A 13,289-nucleotide genomic window follows, 5' to 3' on the forward strand; every position below is an offset into this window, starting at 1 on the left:
TGGCACCTAACAAAAACAATAGCAACAATGCTTAGAGTGTTCTCTCCAAGTTTAGATACAGTACCCCTGATGCCATGAGTTGAGATCAGATTTTAAGTATGTCAGTAGTTGATATGTTTTTGTCAAGTGCTATTGAGTCATTTCCGACTTACAGTGACCATGTATAGGATTTCTGAGGAGCATCTGGTGAGCTTGAAACAGTGTCTTTGCTGTTCAAAAAGACTTTGTGTTCCAGCGCATTCAACTGCAGTGTCACAGGACTCCAGCTGATATATTGGTGGTGGTGGCTGTGTGCTATGGAGTCAATTCCGACTCATAGCAACCCTGTGCAGGATTTCCAAGACTGTCAATCTTTACAGGAGCAGAAAGCCTCATCTTTCTCCCTCGGAACAGCTGGTAGTTTTGAACTGTTGACCTTAAGGTTCTCAGCCCAATTCATAACCACTACGCTATCAGAGCTCCTTAGCTGATATACTACTAGTTATAAAATGAGCAATGAAATAGTGACACCTTTTTAAAGTGATGAAACTAGTGGTTTAATTTAATTAACAATATTTAAATCTTATGAAATACTTAATAAATGCTAGATTCAGTATGAGATTCATTTTCTATCTCTTACAGCTATAGATGAAAACATCCTTTAAGCAGCTTACTGTAGTAAACTGCATATGTAAATCCATAACAGTAATTTACTCTTCTTGTATGCTCTATCAGTCGATCAGTAGAGGGTTTTCATTTAATTAATGTTGCCAGAACTGCCAATAAAACCAGGGTTTAAAAAAAAATTTTTTTATCTGGTATTGTCTCTGACTCAGGATTTTTGAGACAAATGAAAATGGCATTGATTCCTAAATTGATTTTTAAAATTCATTGCCTGACCAATATCTTTACTATTTTTCTCTTTATTATCTTGATACATTCTGTCACCACAGCTAAGTATTTTATTACTTCCCTAAGAGACAAGGTCAATATTGATCAACACAGGAGTCTCAAAAGCTCAGTATAAGTCATCAGTAATGCTAAGTGGGATCATGGTGAATTAAATATTAGTTAATGAAATTTTTAGGGAGTTATATGGCATTAGAAATATAAAGCTTGAATTCTTCTATATATGGCAGACACATCTGGACTTAAAATAGGAAAACATGATATATCTCCAACATATTACAGATACATTTTCTGTCATTTTTTAAAATTATAAAACAATGTGTAAATTGATGTTCTATATCAGAACAGACGTGAACAAATTTCTTATGTGGGGCTTCATTTAAACAGTTTTGTTATACTCACAATTGTAGAAATCACAGTTAAGATTCTGAAAGAGGAGATGAAATTACTTCAACCTAATCTAGTGAATTCTGGTGTGGCACTGCAGGTTAATATACTGGACTACAAGGTCGGCGATTTAAGCTCACCAGCTGCTCCTCAGAAACCCTATACAGGGTCACCATGAGCCAGAATTGACTGTAGGGATTTAACAACAACAAAGTCTAGTGAAAAATGTTTTCAACCTAGCAAGTGTAATAAGAGCAGCAAACAGTCCAGTTTTCATCATCATGCTACCTACTGAAGAAGCTTTCATACTTTTGCTTCTGACTCACAGTCTGAGGCCTCAAAATTTCATCCTCTCTTCCATTCTCTAATTTATACAGGTTTCTGTCCAACCATCACAGGTCTTGATAATCCTCTCACCTCTTCCAGCCCCTTGTTTATTTGCAGTCAACAGGGGCTGTATTCCAAGTTAATGCCAAAGGCCTTTCCATTCTCCCAACAAATTTTTTTCCTCTCTTAGCTGCTGCCTCTAAGCAGAATGCAGAATCAAGGCAACTCCTTTTTGACATGCTTTCACTGAGCTCTCACTCTTTCTGTCTCTCAGATGTAGGCCTGATTTTTTTGCTGACATTTTAAAAGGGAGGGAGCAAAATTAAGCCATATGCAAAGAGAAGCTTATTGCTTTCATGTATTAGCTTAATTTTTCATCCACCATTTGTCCACAATATTATGTGTCACAAAAAATTGATCTTAAGCAGATGAACAAAACTCTTACTTTTAGGCCATCTACTAAGACATAGACAAAGAATAGCAAAGGGATATTAGTAGGAACAATTCTTAATTAAAATCTACTAGATTGTGTCATAGAATGAGAATAGACTAAAGTCTTTCATACATAATTTTATTCCCTACTTATAATATCTTGGTAGCAGAATTAGGACAGAAAGAAAAAAGAAATCTATCTTGGTCCAGCTTTGTCCTCTCTAGTCCCTGGCAACTGAGGCAACCTAATCCATTTCTGTTCTGGATGAGTGGTAGTCTTATCACACTTACATGAGCCTCAGGTTGACAGGTTTTATTAAAATATGACTATATAATGCACAATCCGTTGCAATCACAAAAGAAAAACATTTTGTTTTACTTTCTACAGTCACTGTGTGAGTTCCAGAGATGGTATCTATAACTTTATACAAATGAATTATTCTTAATTATAAAAGCATATGTGGTCAATTTATAATTTATAAGGTACCAAATACCCTGGAGTTTAGGCTCACCTAACATAGACATGGCCATAAATATAATTTCTGGACCCAAAAGGGTATATTTTAACTTTTCATTTCTGGGAGACTTAATGAGAAATCTTTACTGACTGGCTATGACCACACTCTGTAAAATACTTTAAATTGAATTTATTATTTAGTTTCCCTAAATTGACAGTCATGTTTGTTGTAAAAAAAGAGCATTTCCCATGAGTAGTTTAGAGGAAAGAAAATGAGAAACATGGAAAGGAAAGAGACTTGAAGGTCCACAGCTCTTAGAATTGATAAATTAGGTTGTTCATGAGTCTTTTTTGTTTTTTTCTTTTTCTTTATTCCACCTATCTTCTGTGAGCCTGGCAGCTATTCCTCAAGAGAAAGTCAAGATGAGAAACAGTCTGGTAGTTTTAATTCAGATCTGAGGTTTGTTGTTAAGACTGAATGAAGATTCCACAAATGAGGTCATATGATATAATTCAAATCAAGGCATTTGTTTCTCATTTGTTCAACTTTTAGATTTGTTTGTATTGATATTTGAAGTAGAGGTGCATGATAGTGCAAAAAGTATTCTATAAATAAATTCACATTTTCTGTATATAAATAGAATGAGTAGGAAAACAGTTCTAAAAGTTATAATATATGAGAAATAAAGTTTGTGCCATTCATTGAAACATACTCAAAATCCATTTCAACATTGATATCAAAGTCACATGATGCATATGAATTTTAATGAATCATACATATATTTGGAGTTGGGATGAAAATGCTCCCTTTTCACTGCTGTCCAAACATTTAACACTTACTTTATGTAACTGATAAATAAGCCCGTATTTGGCTAGCAGCTCACTCTAAGATCTGGTCAGTAGAATACGGGTGAATGGTGTCTTAAAATTTTGATCTAGAAGCATGGATAGAAATGATTACTGAAGAAGAAATGCAAACATCTCTTTGCTTCTATTAATACTGTAGTTTTAAATTTGTAGTTATTTTCCTAGTGTAACAAAAATATCCCAAACCAATCCCAAATATTATTAGTGTCTATTTGGGTATTCAAGATTCTGTGCAAGATTCAAAGTATGACATAGTAAGATGCAGATTTTGTCTTCCAACTTAGGAATTGCTTTGCTCCTCAGGGTCAAGATTATACAGAAAAGTTATGGGCATGGGGAGAGGGAAAATATAGTTATGAGAAGAGGGTGCATAAGATTATATTTTCATGTGCTGCATCTATTTTTATTTGTGGTATTTGTATTAATATATGCAATTAAAAATAGAAATAAGACTTTAACAATGAAAACCATAAAAGTTACCTAATTAGGTGAAGCTGTTGTTGTTGTTATTATTAAGTGCCGTCAAGTTAGTTCCAACTCATAGAGACCCTGTATAGAGTTTCCAAGGAGTGTCTGGTGAGCTTGAACCACTGGCCTTGTGGTTCAAAGCAACCTTGCAGTCCACTGCATTAACCTGCAGCATCACACATAAACTTGGAAACCAGAAGAACATTTTAGTGGTCTTTCAGATAATTGTGGATTGTCTTTGACATTACTGTTGTTGTTGTTAAGTGCTCTTGAGTAATTTCTGACTCATAGTGACCCTGTGTGGGGTTTCTGAGAAACTGCTGACCTTGTAGTTCAAACTAACCTGGCAGGCCACAGCACCACACCAGGACTCCTTGATACTACTAAGCGACAGTAACTTAAAGGTTACTTGCAATGTGGAATCAGTAACTATATCAATGATCTTATCATTCTCTGTTACACTAACATTCATTGTTATATTTTGCATGATGAATGGATATTTTCCCATATATGTTTTTGTCACATCATGTATTCTTCATTTGAAACACATGGACTCACTAAATTATTCAAATGTTTAGTTATATAAAAATTTTAAAATCACATGTATCATTTCTAATGATATATTTGGAGGACTTCGTATTGGGAAACTGTCAAGCTCATGTACATGTTGTATTAAGTACTAATTCTTTTGAATTATCAAGTTCTATCTTATGCCACAAATACTTAAATTGTTTTTCTTGAAGTGACAAGCTAATTTTTTTCCCCGCCAAGAAAATGTCTGTCAAAATCCTGAGAATGAATTATTATACTTTGTCTTTGGTTTATTCTTTCAAGTTAAATAGCATTTCATGAATAAAGTAGTTAGTTGAGCTGGCAACTCAATCATTTAAGCCTTTTTTCTTCAAACAATGAGGCACTATGATATGCATCAGGAGTGTTTTATGTGTATTTCTCACTTTTTTTAATACAGCATTTAAAAGAACTGTACCCAAGACCAATATTTAATAAAATTAACAGTTTTCACTACTTACCAAGACATTTTAAGAAAGGGAAACTCGCATTTAAAGAAATAACTTCTGGGCATGGCAATGATGAAGACAATGACTTCTAGTACAGTTTGGGGCTACTGTCTTGATTTGTGCTGAAGGGCTAGGAGTTTTACCCAGTTTGCTTTTGCACTGCTAGTTCAAGTGTCAACACAATGAAAAAGGCAAGCATATCTTACTAATACTATGAATATTGTTTTGATCTTGGGGTCTTGCTGAAAGTTTCTATAAGACTCCTAGTAGACCTACAGACTACATTTTGAAAATCAGTGAAGACTAGTATGGTGGTGGTGGTGGTTATGTGCCATGGAGTCAGTTCCAACTCACAGTGACCCTGAATAGGGTTTCCAAGACTGTAAATCTTTATGGGAGCACAAAGTCTCATCTTTCTCCCATGGAACCGCTGGTAGTTTCGAACTGCTGACCTTGCTGGTAGTTTCGAGCTGCTGACCTTGAGATTAGCAGTCGGATTTGGTAGTGTTGGTAATTTTTTAAAAATATAATACAAAACTATTCATTTTCCATAAAAGATACTCAGATAACACTAGCACTTTTCCAAGAAGGAGTTGCTCAAACAGTTGTTTCTATATTGGAATAATCGATCATTAATGGAGGTATTCTAGAGTAGAGTTTAAGACCAGGATCTCATGAATCAGCTAAGGATAGGTGTTATTTCCACCTCTGCCACTCATAAACTGTGTGACCTTGACTAAGTTACTTAGTCTATCTAAGGCCTTGGCTTCCTCAATTCTAGTATGTGAATAGTACTTATCATGGATTTAATTGTGTTTCCTTAAAATATGTGTCAACTTTGTTGGGCCATGTTGCTCAGTGGTTTGGCAGTTATATAATGATGTAATATGGCAGGTATGTAATAATTTAATTATCTTTCATTTTGAAATCTGATGTGATTATCCTATGTGTTGTTAATTATTACATCTATGATGTTAATGAGGCAAGATTACAGTTAGTTATGCTAATGAGGTAAGATTAAATCTATAGGATTATATGTATTTTGAATCAATCTCTTGAAATTTAAAAACCAAAAAAACAAACTCACTGTAATCCAGTTGATTCCATCTCATGGTGGTGGTGGTAATTGTGTGCCATCTAGTTCATTCCAACTCATAACAACTGCATATAGGGTTTCCAAGGCTGTAAATCTTTATGGGAGCAGCAAGTCTCATCTTTCTCCTACAGAGCACCTGGTAAATTCGAACTGACTACACTTTGGTTAGCAACCCAATTTATAATCCACTATGCTACCAGTAGGGGTTCCTCCTTATGGAGCAGAAAGTCTCTTCTATTTCCTGAGGAACAGATGGTAGGTTTGAGCTGCAACCTTGTGGTGCCACAGGATTAAACAAACCGGCAGAGATCAGAGTGATTTACTTCCTCCAAGAAAGAAGAGTTGGAAGTGAAGTGCGTGCATCCTTTTGACCCAGGTTTCTTGTGCAGGGAACATCATAGAATCAGGAGGCATACATACAACGAGAAAGCTTTCCCCTAAAGCTGATGCTCTGAATTCAGTCTATTGAATTCCTAAACTTGCTCTCCAGCATAGAGATTCTAAAGCAAACAGAAAAAATGAGGATGTAAAAGAGTTGAACATAAAATTTCCAAGAACAGTTTAAGAAGACAAAGTCAAGTATTATAATGATATATGCAAAGACCTGGAGTTAGAAAACCAAAGGGAAGAACATGCTCAGCATTTCTCAAGCTGAAAGAACTGAAGAAAAATTTCAAGCCTCGATTATGAATTGGAACTAACTGGATAGCACCTGACAGCAACAACAAACAGAATAGATTCTGTTTGTCAGAGTCATTCGCTTGTGGTATTTCTGTTACAGCAGCATTAGATAGCTAACATTGTACCTCAGTGAGTTATTGTGAAGGTTAGATAATATTATCCATTAAATGGGCTAGGCACATGGTAAGAACTCTTAAATAATTTTATTATTTTACATAAAATTTGAAAATATTAGAGATATAAAACATTTCTTAATATTTGTGAGTCAGAAAATAAGAAAAAACATCTATGAAATTAATTAGTAGAAAAAGAACTGTTGCATTTATCTACTTGATGTTGTTGTTAAATACCTTTGAGTCAGTTCTAACTCATAGTTACCTTGTATAGGGTTTCCAAGGAATGGCTGGTGGGTTTGAACCACTGACCTTGTGGTTAGTAATCTATTGCTTATTCTATAGGGTCACACCAGGACTTAGGTATTGAGAAAAAAAGAGGATCAAATCCTTATTGTAAAGCTACATTCACTTGGCATCACGGGATCTTGGGTTGGAAGGGACATTCATGGCACAGGATGCAGCCACATAACTAGAGCTTGAACTTTCATTGTTAAATTGTCACTTGCTGAACAGGAAGCTCACAAACTCCAATAGGCTGCTCCTCCTGATCCTTACTTAGTCGCAGCCCTTTCACTCCAGTCTGTATGCATTGACTCCAGCTCTGCTTAATGTGTCTCCATTTCTGATGAGTCCTCTCGATGCAATCTCCTTCAAAAGTCTCCAATCACTAGTATCCCTGGATTGACATGCATGGGTGTAGCTCCTTTTTGGAATCAATTGTACTTTTAGCTGGTCTGTGAAAGGATTAGAATGAACTATTTTTTTTTTAGCAAAGTGTTTCCTATAACAATATAATAAATGTTCCTTAAACTTAATATTCCTCATTTCTTGATGGACTGTTGTTGTTGTTAAGTGTTGTAAAGTCATTTCTGACTCAGTGAGTCTGTACGGCATTTTTGAGGAGCAGCTATGTTTGAACTGCCGACCTTGTGGTTCAAAACCCAGTATAAAACAGCATAAGAAAAAATTCTACAGGAAAGATTCTAAATATTTGTTTTTATTTCATGCAGTAGATCTGAGGAGACTGGAGATGAGTTTGAGACGAGTGTAATTTGGTCTTAAAGTCATGCTTGGTTATTTTCAAGGGCTTGCCATTTCTTCAGGTGCTTTAATTGCATCATTATCTAATCTAGATTTTAATCTATAAATTCTAGGTTTGACCTTTTCTGCCCTTTTACATCATGTCATCCCTTTTACCTGCCGTTAGCCAACCCTAATATTTCTAGAAGTAAATTAAAGTGACTCTTCAATGGCTTCTGGTAATTTTCCAGAACTCTGGTATGGAAATCAGTTACTGCACCTTTAAATGACAACACTGTAGATCTAACCTTTACAACCTTGGAAAGGCTGCTGGGATGACCTCTGGCTCAATAGCCCAGGTGCTGTTAATCTTTCTAGTCAGACTGCTTGTTTAAGTCCCAGAGGGAAATCATTCCCTTTCTTTCCTAAATGAACCTATCCTCCTTCCTTCTCTGAAATATCTTCATTCCTCAGTTCTCGAGGGACCATGTGCCTGTATCTACTTTCTGTCCTGCCAGGTTCATTAATCTTTCCCTCTTGAAATCTTTTGTTCAAACTTTCCAGGATGCAGAAATGTCAACTACTTTGAAAAGTTGCTTCTGGCCCTTCTACCACATACAGCTACCATCTTATTACCTTGTTTGTACTAATTTATTAACCTAAAACATGTAATTATCACTTGCTTTGTAAATAATTGAATGTGAGAATTGCTCTAGTCCTTTTCATGTCTGATTTTCCATGCTAATAATTGATATAGCCTAATTCCACATTTTTCCTATCCTTTCATTAGCAACTTGAGGCCTGACTCTCTCAAAATCATTCACCTCTTAAAGATGTATTCAGGGATTATTTCTTCATCCACCCTATCCCTAAAATCTCTGGAAAAGGTAAAATAATTTTATTTTTCAGAAAATAAAATAAAAATTGTTATTTTTGGACACTGGCTATCAATCTCAGTCATAAAACTTCTTCTTATGGCTTGGCACTTCCTCGGTTCTTATCCCAATCCATTAATTTCTCCTATCTGTTCACTGACTTTTCTTTTCATATCAGTCCTACCTTCAAGCAGAGACAGTCTCCATTTTGTCTTCTCTCTTGTGAATTTTCACTAATGATTCTGAAAATTATTTCATTTGTCTTGACCTGAAAATTATTTCATTTGTCTTGGCCCCCACCTCTCTATTTTCTCTCCAAATACTTTTTCAGCTCTACCTAATGAAACTACTGATAACTTCAAGTCTTAATACTCTCTTCATTTAAGATCTTCTGTAGTCTGTAGTCCTGGTGTAGTGCTACAGTTTAATGTGCTGGACTGCAAGGTCGCTTTGAATCACATGGTCGGCAGTTCAAGCTCACCAGTAGCTCCTTGGAAACCCTATACAGGGTTGCTATGAGCTGGAAATGATTTGATGACAGCACTTAACATCAACAGCCTGTGGAGTCGATGCCTCATGATTTTTCTGAACCCCTGCTGTACTATTTCTATATGCCAAATCCTCTCAAGAAAAACATGTCTAAACACCACCAGATAGATTCTTTCTTACCTTTGTCAATGACCCCTTTATTCTTCTTGTGAACTAGACTCTAAAGAGGCTAGAGTCTTATTTTTATTTTTCCCATTGCTTCAAACCCTGTTTCAAGTCAGTCATTTATTGTTGATGTCCCTGATGTCGAGTCTTCCCTCTCTATTCTCACATCCTCAGTGCTGTTCAACTTAGGATGCTACACTGTTCTACCTCACTCTTTACCAGCTATTCAAGTTAATTCTGACTCATGGCAGCTTCAGAGTAGTAATTTTGTCTTCAGAGTAGTAATGTATTCCATAGGGTTTTCAATGGATGACTTATCGGATCTAAATCACCAAACCTTTCTTTTGAGGTGCTTCTGAATAGTCTTGAATCTCCAACTTTTAATCAGCATCTGAGAACATTAGCTCTTTAATGTGTCACTACTCTGTTCAAAACCTTTGTTGTTGTTGTTATGTGCCATCGAGTCGGTGCCGACTTATGGTGACCGTATGCACAGCAGAAGGAAACACTGCCAGATCCCGGGCCAACCTCACTACTGTTGCCACGCTTGATCCCATTGATGCTGCCACTTGGCCAACCCATCTTGCTGGGGGTCTTCATCTTTTTTTCTGACCCTCCACCTTACCAAACATGATATCCTTCCACAGCAACTGGTCACTCCTGACAATATGTCCGAAGTAGGAGAGACAAATTTTGGCCATCCTAGCCTCCAAGGAGCACTCTGGCTGCACTTCTTCCAACACAGATCTGTTGGTTCTTATGGCAACCCATGGCACTTTCAATATTCTCCTCCAACACCATAACTCAAAAGCATCAATTCTTCTATGGTCTTCCTTATTCACTGTCAAGCTTTCGCATGCCTGTGAGGTTACTGAAAAGACCACGGCTTGGATCAGGTGCACCTTATTCCTCAAGCTGACATCTTGGCTCATCAACACTTTAAAAAGGCCTGTGCAGCAGCAGATTTGCCTAATGCAATACGTTGTTTGATTTCTTGACTGCTGCTTCCATGAGTGTTGAGAGTTTTTCCAAGAAGAATGAAGTCCTTGACAAGTTCAATCTTTTCTCCATTAATAAGAATATTGTTTATTAGTCCAGTAGTTCAGTAATTTCTAAAATCCTGCAAAGCAGTCTGCATTAACATAATTATGTGCTTTATTATATACTGTCCACTTGATATTTTCACATTTATTAATCGCTGTTAAGTGTCATCTAGTAAGTTCTGACTCATAGCAACCCTGTTTAGGCTTTCCGAGGAGCAGCTGGTGGGTTTGAACTTCTGACCTTGTACTTGCAGTCCAGTGCTTACACTATCACACTACATCAATAAGTGCAAATTTCTTGAGTGTAAAGATCTTGTCTTATCTGTCTCCCTGCTAGCATGAAATAGTGACTGGTATTCCACTACCAACTTCCATGGATTCGATTCTGACTCATAGCAACCCTGTGCAGGGTTTCTAAGGCTGTAAATCTTTAAAGGAGCAGAAAACCTCATCTGTCTTCTTTAGGAGTGGCTGATGAATTTGAACTTCAGTTAGCAGTCTAGTTCTATTCACAAGACGCCACTGGGGCTCCTTGATACTGGTCGCCATTGTTGTTGTTGTTAAGTGCCATCGAATCTGTTCTGACCCTTAGCAACCCTGTATAGAATTTCGGAGGGGTTTCTAGTGAGTTTGACCACCAGCCTTGCACCTCAAACTAATGAATGGCTGAGCATTTATCCGAAAGCACTATAGCAGGATTCCTGAGACTGGCAAAGTCCTGGGGAAATAGGAGCTCTACAGATAATTGATGATTGGCTGATATTTGACATTTCCTGGAATGGATATTTCAAACTCTCTCTTCTCTTTAGTTGTCTCTGGAATAGAAAACTTCATCCATTTTTTAAAGAGGAATGATTTTGTATCTATTCCTCCTCTTGGCCATTATTTTCCCTTGGCCACTATTTTATTTCTTGGTTTTGTTTCCCTGGTTTCTGATTTTTAAAAATTTTTATTTTAAGGATGACAGCAAATTCATAATAAGAACTAAGTATGTTTTGCCTAGGAACATTTATTGGGCTTGCACTTGATTTTTCCAACAGGTCATATTTTTACATCATCAATTTTTACTGAAGTTCTGTCATTTTTCTAGTAAATAATTTTGATATAAATAATGAATTTTGATTTAAAAAAATCTCATTTCCATTATTCTGTGGAAAAAGACTTTTTTTCTATAGAAAAAGAGCATACAGATACATATATAAGATAACTTGATTATAATAAATATATTTTTAATGACCTTAGTATTTCAAAGTACTCTACCGGGGACTATACCTGTAACTGTAATTTAAATATTTCCATATTTCTTCCACATTCTGGTCTCAGAGAATTGTCATATAAATTGAGGATACATTTACTTTCCATTGAATCTTTAGTGACATTTCCTTTTATTATTGAGTTCTTATTGAAAAGATGAGATTGTTACTTAGAATTTAAAAATATAATCTAAAGGATGTGTGAATGCATGGAACCCCTGGTATACATGGAGTTAGTCCATTACTTTCCCTTATCAATAATATGGATAACTTAATGCAACGGAGTCCTGATGTGGCTCTGTGGGTTAATGCACCAGACTCAAAAGCCATTTGAACTGCAAGTTCGGTGGTTCGAGCTCACCAGGTGCTCCATGGAAACCCTATACAGCGACGCGCTATGGGTTGGAACTTACTCTCCAGCACATAATAACAACAACAATGCAACACTATGAAGCACCAAACCATTTCTCCCACAGACTTCTATACTCAACCAGGTTCTATAACCCATTGCTAGGACCATATAAAATTCCTCTCAGAGGTATGAGGTTTATTAGGTTAAGTCACCAGGTTACTATTTGGGGTCACAAATGCTCAGGGCATAGTTGTTCCAGTTAGCTGTTGATCAATGCCCATAGGACACACCACTCCACCATAACCCTCAGTCTGGCATTTGGCTCTGGCTCCATGGGTCAGCAGACCTAGCTCCCCCAATTAAATGCTCGGAGGCACCCCACTCTACAAGCAAGCTTCCTGCCCAAAGTTACTCTACTTGTTCAGTGGGCTGGGAAGTTCACTGCTCTGTGTCATTCTTTGGTTCTTGGTTCTGCTGCTGTTACTCTGTCACTCCTCTGGTGTCACAGCTTTCTGGCCCTGGGTTGAGAAGGTTCATTGTGCAGGGATCTTGGTGTCCAAAGGATGTGCTCCTCTCCTGGCTCTTCTTCTTTGAACGGTAGTGAGAATTCTCCCTCCTGCTTCTGAGATGGCTCATTTTAAACCCATGCTGGAGATACAAGTTTTTACCATTACAATGAACACTGCTAATAGACACAGCTGAATCATGTTATCCTATCAGCAACTTCTCCTAGTTTGTCTTACCCAGACCTGCTGTTGTTAAATGCTGTCGAGTCAATTCTGACTCATAGTGACCCTATATCGGGGTTCCAAGGAGTGACTGGTGAGTTTGAACCACAGATTTGTGGTCTATTGCTTTATCCTCCAGCGTCACACCAGCAGGGCAGAAATGTAGTTTGGTGGGAGTTACAGATTCTGGATAGAAGAAACATTAGATAATTTACTACACCAAACTTAGAATCCAAGAAATCCCAAAATAACCTCAATCTAAGTGAAATGCTATTCCTTTACCACCCGCCCCCCCCCCTCAAATAATTTGCAGAGATGACAACAAATAATACCACTTCTTTATTCTCAGTTCACTTTCTGTCAGGCATAGAATAGAGAGTGTAGATGCAGATGAATTCAGAGACGGCATCAATGGGAGTAGAGTAAATCAAGGACAAGCCTTGTTACATGTTATCTATATGCTGGGAGCAGACAATACCCATGTTTTCCTAGGTTTTAGATGAGTCAGAATCCTCATGGTGGAGAAAATATCATAACATGATTTATAGTGGATCTGAGGAAACATCCAGATCTCAATTTTATTATCTCCATTCCTGATCACATGAACAGAGTGGGTGTTTTGGTGA

Source organism: Chrysochloris asiatica, unplaced genomic scaffold (assembly GCF_000296735.1).
Source record: "Chrysochloris asiatica unplaced genomic scaffold, ChrAsi1.0 scaffold00058, whole genome shotgun sequence".
Taxonomy (NCBI): domain Eukaryota; kingdom Metazoa; phylum Chordata; class Mammalia; order Afrosoricida; family Chrysochloridae; genus Chrysochloris; species Chrysochloris asiatica.